Source organism: Epargyreus clarus, unplaced genomic scaffold (assembly GCF_041222505.1).
Source record: "Epargyreus clarus isolate Ecla_fem2 unplaced genomic scaffold, WU_Ecla_fem_2.2 ptg000005l, whole genome shotgun sequence".
Classification (NCBI taxonomy): Eukaryota; Metazoa; Arthropoda; class Insecta; order Lepidoptera; family Hesperiidae; genus Epargyreus; species Epargyreus clarus.
Genome location: NW_027332213.1, coordinates 15000531 through 15017154, shown reverse-complemented (window position 1 = coordinate 15017154; position 16624 = coordinate 15000531). Strand labels below are relative to the sequence as shown.

Sequence of the window (16624 nt, the reverse complement as noted above, 5' to 3'; positions counted from 1 at the left end):
CGCAACTCCGGAAGTCCCCCTTTAGTCTCGTATGAGAGGCAGAGGATACTGTAGCCCTGTTCTAGCCCAAAATCTTAATCCAAGGTCTATGTGTCTACCACATTACCATCACTAATCCACGCATAACCACAACCATACCCCACGGCAGGACAAAATGTTGGCACGCAGTGTGTCCAAAATAATTGCGATGTACCTAATCAGTATACCAAAATGTAGGCAAATTTGAATAAAATTACCCATTATCATATATGAAATCTGCACCCGTCCACGTTGTCGTGTATTTGTCTGAATAGACGTTATCTAAAATTTCACGTTTGTAACTTCGAACCTAAAAGATTCCCGTATACATACATATAACACTACACCCTAACGGGGTTGATTATTGAGTTGCTAAAATGCTGAAACAGATGTGTAAACAGAAAAGCATAATGCAAACACCCTTTTATAGCCGTCTTAAGGGTTGATATAAAAAAAAACAGTGACCCAGATGTTTCATTGAGTCTAATGATAATTTTTCATAGTGGTTGCTTCCAAATTAACGGATTATAAAATAAAGTTCCAACCCCTATTTAACAACCTTAAGGGTTGATTTTCAAAAAATGGAAAAATAACTGATATCTTATTTACAACCTGAAAGCAAAATACCAATTATCATAGACTTTGCTTCATACTACTAAACAAACTTTCAACCCCTATATTACCCACTTAGGGGTAGATTTTTCGATAAATGGTGTTAAAAAATTTCTATCATTCCCAACCAGAAAGCCAATTGCCAATTTTTACAGTCCTTGCTTCCAAATAAACGGTTTTTAAAATAAAGTTCCATCCCCTACTAAACGTCCTTAAGGGTTAATTTTTCAAAAACGATGAAGTAGGTGTTCTATTATTTTCAATCAGAAAGCATAATATTAAATTACATATACTTTGCTCTAAAACTTGCGAATTTCTAAACGAAGTTTCTATCCCTATTTTATCCTCTTAAGGGTAGATTTTCCATAAACGTTGTTAAAGAAGATGTATTATTTTGTACCAGAAAGCTAAATCCTATTTTTACAGTCCTTGTTTCCAAATAAACAGATTTTAAAATAAAATTCCATCCGCTATTAAACAACCTTAAGGGTTGATTAATAGGGGATGGAATAAAAAAAACTGTGAAAATAGGTGTCCTATTATTTTCAATCAGAAAGCCTAATAACAATTTTCATAGACTTTGCTTAAAAAGCTGCGGACTTCTAAACGAAGTTTCCACCCCTATTTTACCTTCTTAAGGGTAGATTTTCCATAAACGGTGTTAAATAAGCTCTATTATTTTGAACCAGAAAGCTAAATGCTATTTTTACAATCCTTGTTTCAAAATTAACGGATTTTCAAATAAAGTTCTATCCCCTATTAATCGAACTTAAGGGTTGATTTTCCAAAAATGGTAAAAGAAGTGTTCTATTATTTTCAATTCGAAAGCTGAATACCAATTTTCATAGACTTTGTTTCAAAATCTGCGTTCTTCCCAACAAACTTTCAACCCCTATTTTAAGGGTAGATTTTCCATTAATAGTGTTAAAAAGGTTCTATTATTTCCCACAGGAAAGCCAAATGCAAGTTTTTATATTTCTTGCTTCCGAATTAATGGACTTTGAAATAAAATTCCAACCCCCATTTAACGACCTTAAGGGATGATTTTCCAAAAACAATGAAAAAGGTGTTTAATTACTTTCCATCGAAAACCCAAATACCGATTTTCGTACAGTTTACATTCAAACTGGGGGACTTTCATACAAACTTACAACCCTTATTTAACCTAAATAAGGGTTGATTTTCCAAAAACAATGAAATACGTGTTTAATTATTTTCTACCAAAAAGCTAAATACAGATTTTCATAGAGATTAGATCAAAACTGGGGGATTTTCATACAAACTTACAACCCTTATTTAACCCACATAAGGGTTGATTTTCCATAAACAGTAGAATTAAAGTTCTACTATATCTAACCAGTAGAGCAATGGCTAACTTTCTTAGTGCTGGCTTTTAAATTGGAAAATTTTAAAATAAGCTGACAACCCTTATTTTACCAACTTAAGGGTAGATGTTCCAAAAATGGTGAAATAGGTATTTAATTATTTTTAATTGAAAACCCAAATACCGATTTTCATAGACTTTACATCAAAACTGTGGTAATTTCATACAAACTTACAACCCTTATTTAACCCACATAGGGGTTGATTTTTCAAAAACGGTAGAACTAAAGTTCTATTATATTTAACCACTAAAGCAATGGCTAACTTTCATAGTGCTAGCTTCCAAAATGGCAAAATTTAAAATAAGCTGTCCACCCCTATTTAACCACCTTTAGGGTTGATTTTTGAAAAACCCTTAGATTAGATTTTTATAACTTTAAATCAGAAAGCTAAATACCAATTTTCATCCAGTTTGCTTTAAAACTGACAGACTTGCATACTAACTTTCAACCCCCATTTAACCCCCTTAATGGTGGAATATCAAAAAATCCGTTCTTAGTGCGCATCTACATTATAAAATCAAGCTATATTTCAAATTTCATGATTGTAGCTTCAGTAGTTTGGTCAAAACCTTGATTAATACGTTTTGAACGTATGTATCTTTTCGCTTTTATATATATAGATAGATTTTTTACAAATATCTAATTGTCATCCATACTTCATTACATAGCTGTCATTATACGTAAATTACATAGCTGTGATTTGCGTTTTGTTATTCCAAGTCTGATTCTTTTTTGTTTTTATACCACGTTTTATAGTGACTGACGTTTCATGTCAAGTCACACGGGAATGCTGTCGAACGGGATAAAAAGTATCCTATGTCCTTCTCCTGGCTCTAAACTACCTCCCTACCAATTTTCAGCTAAATCGGTTCAGCCGTTCTTGAGTTATAAGTGGAGTAACTAACACGACTTTCTTTTATATATATAGATTTTTCTCATCTTTTTCTATTTTATTTCAACTGTGTTTGAAATTTATTTTCTTTATACCTTATCTTTTTATTAGATCTCACTGTTTTGAATAAGTAATTCTGAAGACAGTTAACATTTAAAATCTTTGGTTTTTAGTCAAGAACAGATGATGAGCAGATAACATGAGTAATTTTAAAGTTTTGTTATTCAATTAAAAGCATTAAACCGTAGAATTAAATATGCGAGTAAAGTCTGATATGAATTTGTAATAAGTATATCTACCACTAGCTGACCTGGCAGACTTTGTACCGCCTCAAAATCTATTTATCAAATTTATTTCATATAAAATATAGCCTATGTTACTCGTAGATAATGTAGCTTTCGAATGGTAAAAGAATTTTTAAAATCGGTCCAGTAGTTTTTGAGTCTATGCATTACAACCAAACAAACAAAGTTTTCTTCTTTATAATATTAGTGTAGATTTAGTCTACCGATTGCGAAGTTCTTTTAGAAACCCGAATAATCCTGTCAATTCTGATACAGTTTAAAGTATTTCTAGTGTAAGGAAGCTTTATATCAAAATTATTTACCACATAAAATAAGCTTACGAATAGCAAGACACCGGAAGATCTGCGTATTACAAACAGCCAAGAATTCATAAATATGTAATAATTACGAAGTCGATAGTTCGCATTTTAATTACAATTACGCAAGCCGTATGAACAAATAATGTGGAATAAGAAGCTGTTAGTTATGTTCTCAGGGTGATTGCTTTATCTCATTAGCAACTACAAAGAACAAGAATCCTTTCTTTGTTACACTATCAATCAAGTACAGTTAAGTTCGTCTGTTCGTATACAATCTAATTGTTTGTGTGAAATGTGCTTCATTATTAAAAAGGTTTAATAAGTAGGTTGCAGCCACCTTTGTGGGTACACTTAAAGAGACTTGAATTACAATGATTATTTATTAAATGCTGGTGCTTCCTTTGCAAATCCTTCGCAGATGATTTGACGTAGGCATCCGCTAAGAAAGGATTTTGATCAATTCTACCCCCAAGTGGATAAAATAGGGGATGAAAGTTTGTATAAATCTTCTTAGTTAATAATATTACTTCGTAACGCGAGCGAAGCCGCGAGCAAAAGCTCGTTAAGTATATAATACGAGTAATATTCAAAAATCCTTCCAGTACCTTGTAGTAGTATAAGTGAGTGTTAATATATGACTCATATTATTCCCTATATAATCGATTATTGTGTGTAACAAATACAGTCTTGATTTGAACTCCGGTCGTCTCACTTAACCCACAACACCCACCGTACATGGCGACCCTGCCGAAAGAGTACGCTCCGTAACGCGATGCGCTTCCCATTTTTGGAGTGGAATTCTTGCGTGGCTAATTTCTTTGTCTAATTGAGTGCCTAGTTTCTTTGTCTCAGTAATAATGAAGTTAAATTACTTTCATTCGCGCCAGCAACAATACGTGTTAAAATCTCAAAAAAAATGGGCAAACAACAGTCAAAGGAGGAAACCATAATTGTGCAAAATGCGGCGGCCGGCGATAATAATTCGCAATTTCACGAATTCAGAGTGCATCTTTCCTCCATCAATATATTACTAGGTGTGATTGTGCTGGTCATACTATTGGGTGCGATATATTGTGTTTATCGCGCGTATAAGCGGTGCCACATAAGGTGGATATCGACGGAGATAAATCGGAATACGTTGCGGGGATCCTTATTCCGCCAGTTCAGGCAGCCCGTTCTTCCCATGTCCGCAGCAGACGAGGGCCACCAGCCAGGTCAGGCCGTGTTCTCCAAGGCGAGAGTGTGAGTGCGTGCAGTGCGTAGTGCGTAGTGCGTAGTGCGAAATATATAACGTTGCGACGCGTAATAATATATCTCTAAGGACAGTAAGTAAATTAGCTATATGATAGTAACTTCAATTGGTAGTGATATTTTGTTTTAGTTGGGTTACTCGCTTAAAATGTTTACTCTTAAAATATGTACGTGCGAATTACTTTTAATTAACTACATGTTGGTGGTAAGTTATGGCTCTTTTGTTAAATCAATTATATGAAGAGTTAAAGAAAGTAAAATCATATTTAATTAAGATTGGACCAAGTAGACGACAAGGAAATATATTACAAATTAAGTTGAATGAAGCTAACGTTATTTTTAATGAATATTCGAGTTGGTTAGTAAATTTTAAAAAAGAGAAAAGTGAGGGAAAAATTAAGAGTGAGGACATATTAATTTATGAGAATTCTTGTAGGAAGTTTGATTTATTATATAACGATATTTTATATCTGTGTTCCGGTAGTGTTGAAAGCAAAAGTTGTACCAAAATGGATACCTTTGATTTAAAAACGGCTTTGACCTTGATGCCTGTTATGACTAACGACGAAATGAGTATAAAACAGTTAATAGATAGTATTCAGTACTACGATTCCTTACTTAAATCGTCCGATTGTAAAAAGAACTTAACAAAATTTGTATTAAAAAGCAGACTATCACAATCTGCTAAGTTACGTCTTCAAGATGACTATTCCAATGTTGAAACGTTAGTTATTGACATGAAAAAACAATTATTGCCAACTAAAGGCGCGACAGCTATTCAAAAAAAATTACATAATATCAAACAAAATGACATGTCTATTTCAGATTTCGGAGAAGAAATTACGGAGTTGTTTGTGAACCTCACGATTGCGCAAGCCGACGGTAAATCAGAGAGTTACAATGTTTTAAAGCCCATTAATGAAAAACAAGCAATTAAACAGTTTTCCGATGGCTTACGAAATCGTAGGCTCAGTACTTTAATAGCGGCTAGAAATTTTGGCTCGCTAAAAGATGCGATTCAAGCAGCCAAAGATGAGGAAACCTCGTCCCCCTCTACTTCGGGTGAAGTAATGGGTATGTATAAACGAAATTATTCAACTAAGCATTTTAATAATAGTTTTCGGTGTAACCGTGGAAGACCTCATCGCCAAACGTCTTCACATAAAGGACACTCGTTCCGGGGCAGATCGCAGCGCGGTTGGCTCCCGCCTACGCCGCCTGCATCGCGAGGCCAAGATCAGCGCGGAACTTACCCTCGAGGTACGTACAATAGACCATACCGAGGCAATAGATTTATGAATAAAAATTACGTTAATGTTATTAATGAACAGGAAACTACATCAGAACTAGAACCAAAATTAGACCAGTTTTTTCGTGAATAACCAATATCATTCTATTCTAGCTAGTAACAGCAATTGTTATGTTCATATATCTATAGCCTCGTATAGTAAAACTTATTCATTCTTAGTCGATACAGGTGCCTCATTATCGGCTATAACTTATAAACATGTGTGTCATCTGAACCTCCCATTTCATAACGATAGCGTCACTATAAATGGACTTGGAGGCAAAGTACAAACTATCGGATACGTTTACATTCCATTACTCTTAAAAGGACAAGTTATTAATCATAAATTCTTTGTGTTCGACTCGTTACCAATTTTGTCGAATGGAATTTTAGGACGTGATTTTTTAAGACAATTTAGGGCTCATTTAGATTTTAATAAAAATATATTGTCTTTAAATTTTGGATTGAATCAGAATGTAAGTCTACCTATAAACAGTACTTGCACATATAATGATTTTTATATACCATCTCGCAGTGAGTCGGTGCATTTTATTCAAACTAAATTTAAAACAGACTGTGTTATTTGTTCAGAAGAATTACAAGATGGTGTTTACCTTGCCAGTTCTATTGCAAGTCCGGTAAATGGTATGGTTCCAGTAAAAATTTTGAATACCACAGATGAAAATATTACTCTGTCGAATATTAGTCCTGTGGTACACGACCTCAGTGAATATAGTATTTGCTCTTTTGATAAATCAGATAATAGTTCCGATAGAGTAAAAACTTTATTTTCTTTAATAAAACTAACCAATCTCAATACTGAAGAGTCCGAAAGTATAAAAAGGATTTGTGCCAAATATGCCAACATTTTTTACTTGCCGGGTGATACATTAACTGTTACGGATATTTATACACATAATATTTCACTGAAGCCGAATGTTAGTCCAGTTTTTGCAAAACCTTACAGATTACCTAAAATTCATAAAGATGAAATTAAGCGACAACTAAGTGAAATGTTAAAGGAAGGTATTATTGAACCAAGTAGAAGCAACTGGTCGAGTCCCGTATTGTTAGTGCCTAAAAAATGTGATTCAACTAAGCAGAAAAAGTGGCGTTTAGTGGTGGATTACCGAAAGCTGAATAATTGCATAGAAGACGATAAATATCCGCTTCCTGACATAACGGAAATATTAGAATCATTGTCTGGAAGTGTCTATTTTTCACATTTAGACTTACATCAGGGTTACTATAATGTTGAATTAGATAAAACGAGTAGAAAATATACAGCTTTTTGTTCAGGTCAATATCAAATGTGTCGAATGCCTATGGGTTTAAAAACCAGCCCTAGTTCATTCTCCAGACTAATGAATTTGGCAATGTCAGGTTTGAATAATGAAAAATGCTTAATTTACATGGATGATTTGATAGTTTTTGGACGTAATTTGGAATGTCATAATAGGAATTTACAGGATGTATTTGAAAGGTTACAAAAAGTAAAGTTAAAGTTAAATCCTTCTAAATGTACTTTTCTGAAGAAGGAAATTCTGTATTTAGGCCATTTAATATCAAATGAAGGTATATTACCCGATCCAGAGAAAGTTGTCACTATAAAAAATTACCCTTGTCCCCAGAATGTAGACGAAGTAAAAAGATTCGTTGCATTCACAAATTATTACAGGAAGTTTATACCAAATTTTTCCGAAATTGCATATCCCCTGAATAATCTTTGTAAGAAAAATATTAACTTTACTTGGGATAAAAAATGTCAAGATGCTTTTGAAACTCTCAAACAACGTATTATTTCACCTCCTATTTTAGATTACCCAGATTTTTCACAGGAAAATTACTTTATATTACAAACAGATGCTTCAAATAAGGCAATAGGAGCTATTTTGTCAAATAAAAATAACCGTCCCGTAGCTTTCACTAGTAGAACTCTGAACAAAGCCGAATCAAATTACCCAGTCATAGAGAAAGAACTATTAGCTATAGTTTGGGCTGTTAAGCATTTTCGCCCTTACTTATATGGTCAGTATTTCAAAATAAGAACGGACCATAAACCATTGATTTATTTATTTGGGATGAAAGATCCATCAAGCAGGCTAATGAAATTTCGGTTAATACTGGAAGAGTATAATTTTGATGTAGAGTATGTTAAAGGTGCGGATAATGCAGCTGCAGATGCGTTATCTAGAATCTGTTTAACTTCAAAAGAACTGAAGGATATGTGTTACGACATTAATGTATTAACACGAGCCCAATACAGGAAAATTAATATTCCAGATCCTTTCCCGTTGAATATGGCACACACTTGCTTGAGGCCTGCGCAACCAAAGGTAGTGAGTGCTCATGTCAAACCGGTAGAATCTGTAGAAATGTGTATGGTAAACGCCAATGATTTAAGAAAATTGAGGAAGCTAGGACACATATGTAATGAAAATAAAACTTTTTGTTATGATGCAAAGAAAAATATAATTTATATAAAGTATCTTAGCTCAGACTCACAAATGACGCGACGCGAATTTGTGAATGAACTAGATAAATATTGTGCTAATATAAAAGTAAATGAAGTATGCATAATAAAGAAAGACGGCAATGAAGAATTTATTAAGAAATTAATTAAAGAAATAAAGAGTATGAAAAATAGGTCAGGCCCACGCGTTTGTATAATAAATAATGTAAAAACGATTTATAACAAAGACGACAGGAAGGTAATTTTGAACGATTTCCATCTCCTGCCTAGCAGTGGCCATGCTGGCATGAGAAGGATGATCAATAATATTAAAAGATATTATTATTGGCCTGGATTAGATAATGAAGTTAGAAATTATGTAAAACGTTGTGACAAATGTCAACGTCAAAAACATTCCTTACCAATAAAGGAACCCATGAATATAACAACAACTGCTAATACGGCATTTGAAAAGATATATCTCGACTTGGTAGGTCCACTTGAAGTTGATAACAATGGTTTCTCATACATTTTAACTATTCAGTGTGAATTGACTAAGTATGTTGAAGCGTATCCCTTGGTGACTAAAAAAGCAGAGGAAGTAGCGAAAAGTTTTGTTAACAATTTCATCCTTAGGTATGGAGTACCGAGAGAAATAGCTACAGACAGAGGCAAGGAGTTTATCGCAGCTACGTTTAAAGAGGTATGTAGTTTATTACAAATAAAACAGTTAAACTCTACAGCACATCATCACCAATCAATAGGTGCATTGGAAGTGTCTCATAAAAACTTAAATTCATTTCTTAGAATCCAAACTGATAATCACCCAGAGACATGGAGCAGTTGGCTCCCATTCTGGTCATTTGCTTTTAACACTACGGTTCACTCAGAAACTAAGTTTACCCCGTATGAATTAGTATTTGGAAAGAAATGTTCGCTACCTAGTAATTTAACTGCACATCTAGAACCATTGTATAACCTTGATGACTACCCTTGTGAACTTAAATATCGTATACAAATGACTCAAAAGGAAGCGAGAAATAATTTATTAAAATGTAAACAGGATAGAAAATTAAGGTATGATAAATATACTAATGCAATTACATACCACCCTAATGATATGGTGTTGGTTAAAAATGAAACTGGTAACAAATTGTGTTCATTATTCTCAGGTCCCTTTAAAGTAATTAAGGATAAACCGCCAAATGTGGAGATATTAAAAAATGGAAAGGTGGACTTAGTACATAAAAATCGTACAAAGTTGTATGTACAATAAAAAATACAGGACCAGGATTTTATGGTTAATATTGAAAAAAAAAATTGATTTATTTACTTACTGTCTTATTAATCTCATTTCAATAAATGTATCTTATGTATTTTTAATTTAGTGGATTTAGTTTTACCTAAACATGAAAACATGGAAAATATAAAAAAAAAAAAAAATGTCACTTTCATAATATTATGTAATCATTTTTTTTTTTTTTTCTTTTGGATGGATGGTGTAGTAGTATAAGTGAGTGTTAATATATGACTCATATTATTCCCTATATAATCGATTATTGTGTGTAACAAATACAGTCTTGATTTGAACTCCGGTCGTCTCACTTAACCCACAACACCCACCGTACAACCTATTATCTTTGTATATATTGTTTCTGTGCAAGATTTCGTGCAATGTTTGTAGAGGAACACTAACAACAATCCATTTATCCGATGGTTGGACCACCAAAAACTAAATTGGTTAATATTTGTCTACTAGAAGTTATCAAATTTTTATCGTTCGTAGGCAAAAATTTGATAGATTGGTGTAACAGGTGCAAGTAGATAGGTACCAAGCTAAGGTTCCGTAATTGATCGTGACAGGTGGCGTTTAAACTAAACTTCGTTGAACAGAAAATTATTCATTAAAAGGGACAATATTAAAACTGGTAAAACAGCAGAGCTCAAGTAGAGTCTGGGCGGGTCACTAGTAATATACATTAGATACAAGGTCTGGCAAACGTGGACTCGAGGCGAACGACATTCTCACGACAAACAAACAAAAAGATGTCGTGAAGTGAACGCACTTTCTTGTGGAAACACGGAGATTTATCGAAGCACTTCACTGTTTAATCACGTACACCGAACATGCAATAATAACGTAATAATGATGTAATTGATAATCGATGTCAGTTAACTAATCTAATTCCGAGGAAATGTTGGACAATTGACAATAGAAAATGGTTTCAAAATAACTAGAGCTGATGACGTCGTAATTACCGTGGAAGTAATTAATGTTGATACAAGTGTTTCAACGGAAATCAATGACATCGCTACCGTAACGGAAATTTGTGGGATTATTGAATTTTACGGCATTGACGAACTATTTAGGTAAAAGGTTAAATACTGAGTAGAATTGCGTAAAAAGTTAAAAAACCAAAACCTTGATGGTAATTTTAGTCATATTTTAAAATTTTTATTGGATCAGTAAATCCAAATTCTGTGGCTTATTTCAATATTGAACAAAATTGACAAACAAGTCCCTTGCGAAACTTATTCTAAAGCGTTTCCATTTCATAAGTGGCAATAGACTTGAAGTGGTTTAAAAGATATGGTCACTTAAATATTATTTTTAAGTGGCAATAGATAAAAGTAGCTTTTAGATATGGTAACTTTTAAAAGTGGAATATCGCAATGAGCTCCGAAAATAGCAACACGAGAGGAATGACCGGCTTTCAAGCGTTCTACGAAATGCATATGCATACAAAACTACAGTTCATTACGTTTTCATTATGAAAGAGAACGCGGTCGGTTATTCAATCTAAACTTACATATTTTGGGTAAAAAAGTAAGCATTACTAGTAAATAATATTATCTTGTCATGAGATAAAGAAAGCATATAACATTACTTGAAAATAATATTATCTTGTCATGAGATACAATACTTTCCCAGAATTCTCGTCTTAACAATCATATAAATGTGACACCTTTTGTTTATATATTGGTATCGTTTAAGTAAGCTATAATAAGTACCGGATCTTTTCAGTTGAGATCGCAATCCGATCCGAGAATCATCTATCTATCAGCATTTAATAATCCACAACTGGACATAGGCTTCGCGTAACGTGCACCACTTCGACAGAGTCTGAGCTGTCTTTCTTGCTGTCTTCTTTATTGCATTAGCTGAATGTTTGTGGTTTCCTGGCTGGGCCAAACTGTACTGTTTTTGCTCAGCCGTGGTCTGTAAAAGGAATTGTAACTATTTTGTATCCTCATGGACCTACACAAAATAAATCTTTTCTAAATCATTTTACTTAATTTCAACAGCTTGAAATGACAGCCATTTTGAAAATACATACATAATTTCTATTCTTTTGTAGTTTTCCTAGCGTCAGTAGCGTCCAGTTGAGAACAATACTGTTTCGCTTTCATTCAACATTGCAAAAACAATATAAACCTGCAACCCGTGAAGCCGTCAAAAGAATTTATGACAACGAAAGAGAAAACTTGTTTCATATTTCAGTGTGAATTCTTCCTGAGAAGCGTTGATGTTTTTTTATGTTTAAGTGCTATTTCTGTCTTATTCCTGATAATTAGTAATGAGCTATTATGTATAACTTACGTAAGAGGCTTCTTAGTCTTCAGAAGTAGCGTCTGTAAATTCTGTAATCGACTTTAGGTAGTACCCCTGTTCTATATTGAGTTGGGTACTGTACCCTTACCATGAGTTTTTACGTTTTGACAAATATGACTGTTTTGGTATTTGTTTACGTATTGGCCTATACAATTTCCAAGTTCTGACACAATCCGCTAGGGGCGCTGATTGGAAATTGTATGGGCAAATACGTAAACAAATACCAAAACAGTAATATTTGTCAAAACGTAAAAACACATGGTAAGGGTACTGATGTCCAGGGACTGCAGGAATAACTTACAATCACGGGGACTACACAGTCGTTTGCTATTCCAATAAAATGTGGATAAAATATTTAAGCGACTAGATATATTTATATGAACTGATCCAATCTTGAGCTTTAAGATATCAACGCACTTGATCACATTCAAGTCATATCATTTTTCGATAAAGTGAGAGAGTTGCACTGAGGGTTGCAGTGGCTTATCTCGTAAACAACATGTTTGTTTGCTACCCATGCTTTAGAATATTTATTCTAGTACGTCCTTATGCCACCTAAAATGTAGAGATAAATATTCAGTTTTGTAGATAAAAGTGAAATTACAAAAAATAAACTACATTGCTTTCATTAGAATACGTTTTTTGACAAAAGCTAGGTTTCCGGTGATTCAGAAGAAGCTGTCAAAGCGGCAATCAGATTTCTAAAAATAAAGAAGGAATTGTCGCTTTTATGTAAAACGTTTTTATAAGTAAACTGGACCATTTGTAGAGTATCGGTTGCAAATACAATGCGAATAAATAAATACATTGAAAGTCATTACTCTTCGTTATAAGACGCGACGGTACCAGCGCTTCATCTATTTCTACCGTATTACTGAGTCGGGTAATGTTTTTAAGATTATCTATGTATTTCTCTTTTTTGACACACCTGCAGCTGAAACGGCTCGACAAATTTTAACAATAAGGTGTTATGTATTCGTATATATTTATATGACGGTTTTTGACTGAGAGGTGGCATGGTATGGTCGACTTCAGACTAAAATAACTACCATTAAATAAATAGTTTACTCGTTCATGTACACATTAAAAATGTTTTAGTCATTTTTGAAATTAACTAATTTCATCCAGGATTTATAATAATTACCGCGCCAATTAGTTATGGGAAATAAGTACAATTGCTTAATTATTAACTATGTAGTTATTACACTTCTGAGTAATTACATATCATTATTCCACTAATTTAATAGTAAACGATTATTTAACTGGTTTAATCTAGATGCAAATGTACACTCCTAAGAGTGCCATATTGGGAGAGTTTACTTTACAACTGGCCCTTACGACTGCCGTTTTCAGAAAACCTGTACGGTTACGGATAGCTCTACCTTCCTGCTGTTATGTTATTCGCCTTTTATGAAAATTGAATCATTACGTATTTTACTCTCGGCGGCAAACAGGGAGTTCAAATATATATTGTGTTAGAAATAGATTCAAAATATTTAATAATTTATAGTATTATTTTAATTAATTATCGTGCTATTTTAATCATGGGTCATTTTTATAATGAGTGTCCATTTAAATAGTCACTGGCTGGTACGATTGTATGAGTTAGCCTAAAAAAGAAAAAGAACGCTCTTGACGTTTGATTTGTATTTTGCGCGGGAATAATAAAAGTTGTAAATTAGATCCAGAAATAGTTTTATTCTTTTAATCCAGATTTAAACCTTTTTTCTTAAACATATGTATTTTAAATTGTCAGTTGCTGTAACAGTAAAAGAAAAGATCGTGAGAAAACCTAGAAGTTCTTTAAAAGTTCTCAAAGGCGTGTGAAGTCTACGAAAACGCAATTAGCCAGCACGGTGGACGATGGCCAAAATTACCCTCACTCTCTGAAGAGACTCTTGTCCAACAGTAAATTAATGGGTTAACTTTAATGACAAGTCTGGTAAATATACATAGTGTCCTCCAGTCAGACTTACTTAAGATCTAAAGAATTTAACCGTTACACTCAAAGTAGTTCCAGATATGTTAATTTTATCAGTGTACTTCCAAGAACTCCATGAACGATGGATGTATCGGTCTATCACCACAAATAAATAAAATAAGGACCGCCATTCAAAAATAACTGCCATTTTCTAAGTTTATTTGTATGCTAAGCATATTTACATAATAACATTAATAGATAAACCTGTCTATTAAATCTAGTTTTCTGTATAAGCTTATATTAGAAATAGCTGAACTGATTTTGATTAACGTTTTACGCAGTATAGTTCTGCCCAAACGTTATTTTTATCACTAAAATATATATAAATGAAATTCAAAAACCATCAGTATCAAGTGACCGAAGCCGTGACACATGATTTGAAATACATGCATGTGAACATGCTTAAGAGTATGTCGAACCGATCTCTTGCATAATATTGAATCTGTGGCACAATAATATTATGACAAGGCTAAAAGACTAGAATTAGGTATCAATCTAGCATACTAATAACCATTACCTCTACCTACAATAACTACGTCTAACGAATAATATCACACTCGTAGATTAGTAAAGATTACTCACTCCTAACAAGAAAATGTACCCAGTTTTGAGAATTGAAATAGTTGCGTAAAAAAGTTTTGCCACGTCTCCGTGCTAAAATGTCCCTAAAATATTTGAAATACTAATTTAGTTATTATGTAAATTACGCAGTATTCGTTGTTTATTCGTAAATTTTCTCTAAAAATGTTTTTTATTCACAAGAATTAAAAAAAAAATAACTGACAAATCAGCCTTTTTGTGGCTTCATTCGATTTCAAGGCGGCGAAGTATCTTTACTAATCTATGTTCACACTATAACTAATGACACTTACACGAAACAGTTTTATTATAACTTTTTTATAACATCTAACTGTTATGCCTTACTCTAAATCTAAGCTTTTGATCCAGAAAAATATATTTCCGATCATGCTACCCCTTGTACTGTACATAAAAGTTACGTATTTATTTAATTATGGTGTACAAAAAGTTTAATATAAACATTATGTGTTATTATGTCAACATCATCAACCCATTATTGTGCCACTGCTGGGCACGGGTCTCCTCTCATAATGAGAAGGATTAGGCCATAGTCCACGGCGCAGGCCAAGTGCGATTTGGTAGACTTCACATACCTTTCCATACCTTCACATACCTTTGAGTTTTTTGTTTTATAAATTTCTCAAGTATGCAGCCTCACGATGTTTTCCTTCGCCGTTTAGCAAGTGATAATTAATTACTAATACGCACATAACTTTGAAAAATCATAGGTGCGTGTCTGGGATTTCAACCTCGGACCCCTCGATCGAGAGGCCGAGTTTCTTAACCACTAGGCTATCGCATTATTCATTATTATGTACTGTTTATTAACGTAATTAATACATGCCATGGAGATCCGTATATTTAAATCACACATAAAAGAGTCACTAAAATATACTGGGTCTGAGTAAAAATATATAATTAGTGCGTGAATATTTTAACCAAAAAATATTTTTTGCGTAAGCAACATTATAATTTGAAAATATAATGACCACAAGACACTTATGCAACGTGAAAAGTGAAATTGGTTGGTTACAATTATCATGGAAATCTTTTATATATTTTAAATGTAATATGTGATTGTAAAAATTATATTACGTCATTTGACCATGCAAATGATTTAGTCGTTGAGAATAATTTTAATGGCTTGCCCATTTTCTATCTACCCAGTTTCTTGATATGGTATTGTAACAACCAAGTGTTCACTTACTCATTACATATCCCCAACGATACACCAATCGATCGATCCTCGATCGACGTTGATCGATCGGTGATCCATCGACCATCGACCGAAGGTTAAATCTTTGTCGGAATCTTTTAAAATGTATCTATAGAACTTTATTCATGAGAAAGGTTGATCGCCGTCGATCGATTCATTGATGTGTAGGCAGGCTTATTGGGTAGCAACGCATATTTTCATACATTTATAGATATAACTTAAGTACTAAGCTAGACTATGCGTATCCTAAGGACTAAGTCGGAACACCGCGTACATCTATCTTGAAACGATAATTCGGAACACTCAAGTTTAGTAGCTATTATCAAGCATAAATAGGTGTGGCAGTTCTACCCCATCTCTACTTTCCTACATTTTAATACCTTTTGACGTAATGCCATTACGAGTTCTCTCGATTGTGCCTTTGTTGCCATATGCAAGTTCCTATAAGTCACGTAATACAAGTAACTTACGAACTAAAAGTAAGAAAAGTGCTTTGTCACGTAACTTGGTATTGTAAAGATGGATTACGCTTAAAATATTCCAAGACTATGCTACGCAGGGCCGGATTTAGAGGTCTGGAGGCCGTGGGACGTAGAAGGAGTGAAAGCCCCTAATTATTATTCCGGATAAAAGATTCTTCCGTGAATTATTTCAAAAATTGGGTACAAATAATAAAATTGTAAGAAAGAATGTACTAATTAGATTTAGTGCAAACATTATCGATAAAAATGCG

At 33.5% G+C, this 16624-nt stretch overlaps 1 protein-coding gene and 1 long non-coding RNA gene across 2 annotated transcripts in view; both read left to right on the top strand.

Annotated features, from left to right (window-relative positions):
- The window catches only part of LOC140742400 (cadherin-87A), an 81515-nt gene that overhangs the window by 16100 nt on the left and 48791 nt on the right, over positions 1 to 16624 (top strand). The window lies entirely within an intron of this gene.
- On the top strand, positions 6031 to 10092 carry LOC140742398 (uncharacterized). Its single transcript, XR_012102275.1, has 2 exons — positions 6031 to 8992; positions 9139 to 10092. It is a non-coding gene; the product is annotated as an uncharacterized LOC140742398 (long non-coding RNA).